Source organism: Anabrus simplex, chromosome X (genome assembly GCF_040414725.1).
Source record: "Anabrus simplex isolate iqAnaSimp1 chromosome X, ASM4041472v1, whole genome shotgun sequence".
Taxonomy (NCBI): domain Eukaryota; kingdom Metazoa; phylum Arthropoda; class Insecta; order Orthoptera; family Tettigoniidae; genus Anabrus; species Anabrus simplex.
In genome coordinates this window covers 122,147,010-122,157,073 of record NC_090279.1, presented here as the reverse complement: position 1 = coordinate 122,157,073, position 10,064 = coordinate 122,147,010, and the positions used below count along the sequence as shown (strand labels likewise).

The 10,064-nt window shown below is 42.1% G+C and overlaps 1 pseudogene; it reads left to right on the top strand.

The window, feature by feature from the left end:
* Positions 1–8,602: 8,602 nt before the first annotated feature.
* Positions 8,603–9,667, top strand: LOC137503340 (zinc finger protein 180-like; annotated as a pseudogene).
* The last annotated feature ends 397 nt before the right edge of the window (positions 9,668–10,064 follow it).

Genomic DNA, 10,064 nt, shown 5'->3' with positions numbered 1-10,064 from the left:
TGATTTCCATCTTGAAACCAGGTAAGCCTGCCAATGACCCAAGCAGTTATAGACCTGTTGCCCTTCTTTTTGAGAGGCTATTCCACAACAGAATCAGCGCAACTATTTTTCAGCGTATTACATTTGATCAAGCTGGATTCAGGCCAAATCGCAGCTGCTGCGAACAAGTGCTTTCACTGACATTCCACATGGAAGCAGGTTTCCAGAAACAACTCAAGACCTCAGCTGTATTCATTGATCTTACAGCAGCATTTGACGCAGTCTGGAGGGAAGGATTAATTTACAAGCTTCTCCGAATTGCAACCCGTAGGACCATCGTGCAGGTTATAAGCAATATGCTCAATGACAGAAGATTTCGAGTGTGTATGGGAAGTAGTATGAGTAGAGAAAGGAAGCTCAAAAATGGGTTACCTCAAGGATCGGTACTGTCTCCCCTACTGTTCAGTTTGTATATCTCCGATCTCCCAGAAACATCATCGCAAACATTTTGTTATGCTGATATAACACTAGCCACTCAAAATCGATACCTTAGTGTGACAGAAGAAGTGCTACAAAGAGACCTGATTTCACTTGAAACATACTTCAAGAAATGGCAACTGTGTCGTAACTCTAACAAAACAGAAGTGTCATGTTTTCACCTGAATAATCGCCAAGCTGGCATTAAACTTCACATACGTTTTTGTCACCAAGAACTTCGGCATAGCAGCTATCCCAAATATTTTTGGATTACACTTGATCGCACACTATCTTAAAAACAACATCTTATGAATCTGTCAAAAAAGCTCAAAACACGTAATATTATCCTTCAGAAATTGTATGGCTCAAGTTGGGGTTCATCAGCAAAGACTTTATGATCTGCTTTGGGACTGGTATTCTCGTGTGGTGAGTACTGTGCACCAGTTTGGCTGGATAGCCCATATACAAGACTAATTGGTACTCAACTGAATGTTAGCTTGCGGTTAATATCTGGTACTATCCAGTCCACATCCCTTTATTGGCTCCCAATTCTGTCAGGTATAATGCCACCTGTTTTAAAAAGATAAAATGCTCCCATCCGAGAGTTCAAGAAGATAGAAATGAAGCATCAACTGCCTGTTTTGGATGATATTCCTGTTCTCAAGGTAACGAGGTTGGAGTCACGACATCCATCTTTGCATGATGCTGTCGCATTGGTTGATGGGAATTTTCACCCTTTAGAAGAATGGAGAAGTCGCTGGAAAGTTGCCACAGACAGTTCCTTACACAACATCTTTTCTGGTGAACGTCATCTACCGCGTAAGATTTGGACCACTCTGAATTGGGTGAGAACAAATCATGGACGACGCAGGGATGCCCTTTATAAGTGGAAATATATCTCATCACCAGAGTGCGACTGTGGTGCATCTCGACAGATGATCCCCATATTGTAAATGAATGTACACGACGTTCCTACACAGGTAGCCCGTGTGACTTTTTGGAACCAACAGAGGAAGCCATGCAGAGGATCACTCAACTGGACATTATGCTATAAAACATGTTTCTTGTCTGTGTACATTTGTAAATACTATATATTTGTATATATGTATCTAACTTGTTGCCCTATACTAATAATAATAATAATAATAGGTAAATAACGTAGTGATATAATATTCTTTCAAAAGTGTAATTATTGTCACTGACCTTACAAAGTACCACAAGTGTATGTTCTGTTTTAAAACATTTAATGCAGTAGTGTTTTTGAACTGTAGTTGTGACATTGCTAATTAATTTTTTGCTGTCACACCTTTGTTGGTTACTGTGTGAAATGATCTTTGATAATCCATGGGAAATGATTGTATAGTCTCGGATTGGTGCTCTTAACCAAGCCCTTGTATCAGCAGGTCATGCGATGGCTAGTTATAGCCTAAGGTTTGACTTCAAACCAGATTTGTGATCGAAACTATGAATCCTGAATGGTTTATTTGATTTTGTGAGTGGTTAGAGTCTTCTCAGCTCTTATGTGATGCACTGACTTGTTCCTACTGTACTTTCACAACTAGTGGCAAGAAATATTCATGTCGGTCCTCAGAACTACCAAGTACCAGCTCACACTCTCTGTTTCTTTGTAATTCATGTGTAACAGGACACAATAGGCTACGTTAGCGAACAATCCTGTATTATGACCACCAGTAAAAATGTTGCTTATGAATCCTTTTCACACACAAAATCATATTTCAATTTTTGATGGAGTGTAAATTAGCTTTCTACGTTCTAAACATATTTTGTGCAGAGACCAGCAAAGCGACATGCATTTTATGTGTCTTCTTTTTTCTTGGCATATATGTCAGAGGACAGTCCATTGTCTACGTAGCTTAGTCCATTTTACATCATAGATTTTTGATGCTTCTGAAGGATTCAGCCGACCGGATCTTATCTGCTACTTCCCACTTTGTTTTATATCTCACCTCAGGCGCTATTGTTTCCTCACTCTCATTTCAGCAGCCTACAAATATCATGCCGCAACTTAAATGACTTCTTTTGAAATGTCTTAAATATTTGCCATGCCAGTTTGGTATTTAATTTCATAAGAAAGGATGTTAAGATTCATAAAATTTCCTAATTACTGAATTGTGGAAGTACACGTATTTCTGAGGTTACCAATTAGTGATGAGATTACCTTCCATTTGTGGAGAGACACATCGTCCTGAGCTAAATAGTGATGAGGCTTACTTCCGTTTGTGTAGGACACATGGTCCTGAACTAACCACTTAGTTATGTGGCTTCCTTCCAGCTTTAGAGCGTTGAGTGTCACATGGCCCTGAGCTGACCACTTTGTGCCACTCCTCCATGGTCTTCATATTTATAGGCGTGATCGGAGTGAAAATAACAAGCTGATTAATATGATCGTCTGCTGTCTATGACGTATGTAAGCTGAAATATGAATTGCAAAATTCTATTCAGGCTAGAATACACTGACGGACTCCCCTCTTGTAGGTACTCATAGAATTTCACCGGATATTCAAACTGTCCTTCCCATTAAACACAGATACACCCATTTTTTTTCGAGTTATAAGTTTTTCTTCACAATGCATTTATAGGAGTCACTTAAACACGAAATCCAGAAGCGTTCAGACATTCAAACACTATTTTGTGAAAATAAGTTTTTATAGATATCGGACATAGGCATTAGGGGAGAAAATTGAACATACAATAAACTAATTTGAATGTTAGGATGTGTAAAATATCCATTGCATTCCATTTTTGTAACAGAATATTCATCAGTCTGCATCTGGTGGCAGGGTCCGGTGTCGTGGTTCATTGACTCCAGTTAGTTCGGTCTCGGGCCATGTCTGCATGTAGTCTTCCAACTTTCAGGCCGTTGTGCACTTTAGCAGTCTATGCTGTCTGGTTCGTCCCTAGCGCCTCTTTTCGCCGACCTTCTATGTAATACTCTGACTTTCCCAATGTATCGTCCTCTACACGCAACACATGACCAAACCAGCGCACACGCCTTTCCCCAATTTTCTTCTGGATCGCTGCAATGCCAAAACGTTTTCTAATAACATCATTTGAAATGTGATCTAGTCTAATTATGCCAGCCTTCCACCTATTCAACTTTGTATCCATGATGCTTAGTTGGCGTTCTACCTCTAGAGCTGGTCAACATTCGTTGCCGTATAAAACGACAGGATGGATATCGATAGGACAGATATCAGTTCGGTAGAACTTAGTTTAGAGATGGCCCTTCGTCCAAAGTTCGGAAGGGCGCCTGTTGTCACTCTCCACTTCAGTCAGGCTTTGTATATCCTTAAGTTGACTTCATCAGTAAGTCGGCCATAATCATAGATTGTGGAGCCAATATACTTAAATATCTCTACTCGTGCAATATCTTCAACGTCAACATGCATGGTTCCAACTTCTCGACGATGTAATGCAATGTATTCTGTCTTTTTCTTGTTGGGGCGCGGGGCTTATTGCGCTAGTCGATTGTTCCAGTCTTCTGTTTGACACTGCAGGTCTACCTTATTCTCTTCAGCCAAATGATATCATTTGCTTAGAGAAGTGCCCATGGTATTGGACTGCGCAGGTTTGTGGTAATTATGTCCATCACAAGAATGAGCTGCAGTGGTATTAAGCCGGGGCCTTGATGGACTCCTACAGTTATGCGGAAGTCATCAGACGCTCCTGCGGCAGCTTGAACACAACTCATTTGTTCTTTGTAGAGCAATTATACCCTCTCAGCAAGGTGCTCTGGAATGCCATGTACTTGTGGGGCTGACTGATTAGGTCATGAAGTACCCGATGTTAGGGCTTCTAAGGGTCCAGAAATTTGTGATGAAGCCTCTTATTCGTTTCACAGTGTTTCTCAAGTAATAGTCCGGCAGCATGTGTTTCTCCTATTGCGCCACAATTTTACACAAATCCAGCTTGGCTTGTTGTATGTTTGGCTAAATCGCTAATCCTTTAGTCGAAGATTTGTTCTAAGTCTCTCATTGCGAGGCTCAGAAGTATGTTCGGGCCGTGATTAGAAAAATTGGCAGGGCTTCCCCTATTTCTGAATTGATAATCCGTCGCTAGTCTGTTTGTTTTTGACCTTCTTTGATGATATGGTTGAAAAGCTTGCTTTAGCCACACTGCTGCATCCCCCCATTGAGAGAAACAAAACTCTGCTGGAAGATAATCGGGACAGATGGCTTTCCCTGGTTTCATTTCCTTCAGCATAGTCTGGACTTTAGTGACGTCATTTTCCTACGTTGGACCTTCAACGACGGTGGTGATTAGGATTGGTAGATACGGAAATTCCATGATTGAAATGTTGTCAAAATAGTTCCACCAGTGTACTCGCGCTTCCCGCCTGTCCAGTAGCAAATCGTCTGTTTCCTCATTGATGCCGTAAAAACGTTGGACATCTGACGTTTTGCGATGGCTCAATTGGACTAGCCGTTAAAAATTCCGCTCGAATTCGCGCATGTCATGTTTCACATATAGACCTGCCTACCGGTTTGATTTTGTTACGGCAAATACCTCCTTCATTTTACGAGTGGCTGCCTTGTAGGCATTCCAACGAGCAAGAAACTCGTAGTACAGCTGCTTCTTCAACCGTACTGCATATTTAACATCTTCATTCCTTGGCCATGTTTAATCCTTCGTTGTCGTCGCCCTGACTTAATTGTTCCAGGAATAGAGCGAAAGTCGTCTTTCAGTTGTGTCCGGCTCACTTCAACTATGGTGATTTGTGACTCTGTAACTTTTGCAACGACGTTAGTCTCCTTCTTTAGGGGCAACCATTTGATCCCAATTTGTCTATTTCCTGTGAAGTATTGTTCTCTTGGTGACTTTATCCACAGCTTAGATGACTGGTCGTTGTTGCATCGCAAGGATTTAATAAGGGACAACTGTTATCTCTAGAACATCTTCGAGATTTCACCCTCTCACAAGGATGTAGTCAATGCGAATTGGATGGGAGCCACTGTAGTACAGAGTAGATGAATATCACTCTTTTTGAATCGTATTTTTGCGGTGATCAGTTTCTGCATAATCGCGAATTTGTTGGGCATCGTCGTTCTTTTCTCCATATCCATGAACACCATGGACTGTTTGTTCTTCTTTCCTCGGTCCGACACGTCCATTCAGATCAGCGGCAGCGATGAGATAGTCAGCGGTCTTCTTGTCAGGCGGTGCCCAGAACGCATCTTTGGTTTCCATGCGCACGTCAGTTTGTGGAGCGTTGCGCTGAATAATTGGAATTTCCTTCTCCAATGCGGACGAGTTACGTCAAGCGATTGTCAAACTTTTGCACCTAGGAGACTGAACCGTCAAATTTAGCTGATATGACAATGTCAACACCATGAGCTGTTCTTCGGTTTCTGTTGTACACCAGTTAGTAACCACACCTCTTTTCACATGACTTTTCTCCATTCCATCTTTTTTTCCGCACCTCTCAGATGCCTACAAGCCTTCTCTCAAGTGCAGTGGCGTATTCGCTACTTCACCCAGGCATAATTCAATGATAGGATACAAAATGGGGGTACTAGCATGGTTAGCCGTCACAGCCCGTGCGACGGTAACCCTAGTATACTTTTCATGCTGACTGGGCACTGCCAATGCGCGTCCCTTCCAGGGGCTGCACTAAGCTTGGCTCCTATACCATATTTCTGTAATGATGTAACGGCATTATTTTACGGCCGGCTTGTCTTGAAGCATTTAAGTGCTCATGACGGAAGGTAGTAACGCAGCTGCGGACATGGAGAACAGATGCCTATTGCAGCCACTCCTTAGAGAAGAAACGCTACCCTCTTTTCTGCATTAACTTCGAGAAATTTAGTGTACCTCTTCCGCCATCTGGTCCCTAGTGAACGTCTCCATCTCCGCCAAAGTTGCCATTAAAGACTTTGTACATGTTTGGTACGCGAGAGCTTTTATATTTTGCTCAAGTTCATCGGCAGGCCAGCGGGGAACCCGTATCCGTCACCTGGGAAGCGCAACGTGTTACAGCAATATAGCTGGTTGGTGTAGAATATTTATCAATGCTAAATGAAACATTATTTTACTGAAAACTAATTGTGAACCTGATAAATTACTTGTCACTGGAATGAAGTATTCGCGTAAAGAAGAAGGGTTACAGACTTTTGCACCTTTGCTTGGTGTGATATCCCACAGAACGCATGACATACCATCCAGTGCCGTATTTTCGGCCCCTGTTGTCTAGTGGTGTCAACATCAATATCTTGTTTGATGATCAAGAGATTTAGTCTGTCATATCTGGAATCAATGTCCCCCTTTCATTTGTCCACTTATTTTCTCCAAAGAGTGCAGTAACAATACATGGTCGAGCCTCCCATTACTTTGCTTGTGAGCCAGTCATGCATTCGACTGGGCCATGTGAATTCAGTTCATACAGCGTGAATTGGACTGTACCAGTCCATGTTACGATATATTTTAGCCTGCATGATCGATTTTCCCATGTCGCAGTTGTAAGCGGATCTCACCTTTAACCAAGAAATTTGCATTTCCCGCCCTTCTTCCGTAGAATATGTAGAACTACTCTGTGGTGGGGAGACAGGCTCAGAATTGAATGCTATTCAACTATGTTATGAATCCACTAAAAATAATCACGTTGCCAGTGATCTTTTGAAATAAATAGAATAATATTCCTTCTTTTACGTAGCAGCAATATCCACTACAGTGCAATTCAACGTCTTGTCATCTCCAATTTTAGCTCAAGCCTTGATTTTCATGCTCCTTCTATCCGTATTGTTAAAGTAATATTTGTAAGAATATTCAAGGGCATGATAGGTTGCGTTTGGTTTCAAAATTAGGATATTAGAACATAGTAATAAAACGCTACCACCAATGCCATATTCTGTGTTGCCTTCATAATGTCTTTAACTGCAGTGTCTTGAGGAGAAAAGACAGTATCAATGCTAGCGAGAGAGCCGTCGTATACTTGTTATATTTCAGCTTTGCCAGGATTTCATCAGGATTAGTGGCTACCGTGTTAAATACAGGAATTAAGACGTAGACTGGTGTAGTACATGGTAGTAAGTATGAACGTCCTTGTATAAACCTACCTTCCTATATATAGGTTGGCTATGTTTGATTGCACATCAAGGATACATATTTCGGAAAAGCGACACAGTGACATAATAAAATGCTATAGTGATATAACAATGTACAAATACAATATGTATATTTGTGTGACAAATTAACATTCATAAAAGATTAGCCGTGTTTCAACAGATCTTGCTGAATGTCGCCAAACGTTCTCCACTTTATTAATATCTACAGCACAGACATTCTCTCAAACAACCTCAAGAACAAGGTCCTTTACAAAAATTATTACTTCCCTGCAACAAAGCGCGGAGTGCTTCAACAAGATCAAAACTCCAAAGCATATGCCGTTCCTTATGTAGGAGAACAGACTACGGACTTCGATAGAATAATATGTGCTGGATTAAAGAGCTTGTATGAGTATTTACCCTTTTAGGCTGGACCACTTCTCATGCTTTCTTCAAATGAGGTTGTCTATTAACTCGTACATTTGTAAACCGTGACAAGTTTCTTGCGCCTGATATCGTGATTTAGAAAAGATGCAACATATTCTCGTAAGAAGTGAGAGCTTTTGAAATTTAACCTCAGATGATGTTTACTCTCAGGAATGTTATGTTTTTGAGTAACGAGCTCTCTGCACTGGATATCAGTGATTGGAATGTCCAGTAGCAAATCCCCTGTGTGAGAGTTGTAGTGGATTTGGCTGTTGAACTATTGGTCACATGGTTTTAATTTGTCACTCTAGATCGGGACCGGAGGTGAGCTATAGAGATCATCAACCTTCGGACGGCGGATCATCTAGTTTTATGTGTACTGTGTGCAGTGAAGTCCTGGCTAGGAAGTCGGACCTCTTGCGACATCTGAAGAGACACAAGGAAGATCGACCCTTCAAGTGCGATCACTGCGGAAGGGTGTTATGTAGCCGAAGCAGCTTGTCGAAACACCTCAGGATCCACCCGCTCCAAGTGTGCGTATTTTCTGATAATTGCTTTACAAAGAGGAAAATGCTGACTGGTGACACGCGATTGCATAAAGGTGGGATTATAAGCGAATGCTCAGTATCTCATAAAAATTTCAGAAAAGGCAGGACGCTATGCGGTCTCACACGGGCGAGAACCGATACTGCCGCTACGTCTGTGGAAAATCCTTCAGCTGGAAAAAACTAGCAGGTCACATGGGTATTCACACAGGTAACAAGCCTCACTTTTGCACTGTATGTTGCAAATCATTTCTGAAGAAAAGCAGTTTAGCTTATCACAAGCCGACTCAAACAGGACTGAAGCAATACAGTTGCAATGTCTGTAGGAAGTTATTCACATCGAAAGCAGGTCTGACCTATCATATGCGTAACCATACAGGAGAGAAGCCATACAGTTGCAATGTATGTGGCAAATCATTCATACAGAGAGATAAACTAACCGGACATATACTGAACCATACAGGCGAGAAGCCATACAGTTGTAATGTCTGTGGCAAATCATTCATACAGAAAGGAAGATTGACCGGTCATATGTGGACCCATGCAGGCGAGAAGCCATACAGGTGTAATGTCTGTGGCAAATCATTCACACAGAAAGGAAGTCTGACCTGTCATATGCGGACCCATCCAGGCGAGAAGCCGTACAGCTGCAATGTCTGTAGCAAGTCATTCATACAGAAAGGTAGTCTAACCGCTCATATGCGGTCCCATGCAGGCGAGAAGCCATACAGTTGCAATGTCTGTGGCAAGTCATTCATACAGAGACGTAATCTAACCGAACATATACGGACCCATACAGGCGAGAAGCCATACAGTTGCAATGTCTGTAGCAAATCATTCATATAGAAAAACATTCTAACTGTTCATATGCGGACCCATACAGGGGAGAAGCCATACTGTTGCAATGTGTGTGGCAAATCATTCACACAGAAATGCAGTCTGTCGGTTCACATGCGGACCCACACAGGCGAGAAGCCTTACTGCTGCAATGTCTGTGGCAAATCATTCACAAGGAAAGATCGTCTGCCCGATCATATGCGGACCCATACAGGCGTGAGGCCTTACAGGTGCATTGTCTGTGACAAATCATTCACAAAGAAAGGCAATCTGACTGATCATATGCGGACCCATACAGTTGCAATGTCTGTGGCAAATCATTCACAAGGGAAGGCAGGCTAACCGATCATATGCGGACCCATACAGTTGCAATGTCTGTGGCAAATCATTCATAAAGAGAGGCAATATTACCGAACATATGCGGAGACATACAGACGAGTAAGAAAGAGAGCAAACTAACCGATCATATGCGGACCAATACAAGCGAGAAGCCTTACATTTGCAATGTCTGTGGCAAATCATTCACTAGGAAAGGCAGTCTGATCGATCATATCCGGACCCATACAGGCGAGAAGCCATATAGGTGCAATATCTGTGGCAAATCATTCATACAGAAAGGCTTTCTAACCGGTCATATGGGGACCCATACAGGCGGGAAGCCATACAGCTACAATGTCTGTGGCAAATCATTCATAAAGAGAGGCAAACTTACCGAACATATGCGGAGACATACAGGCGA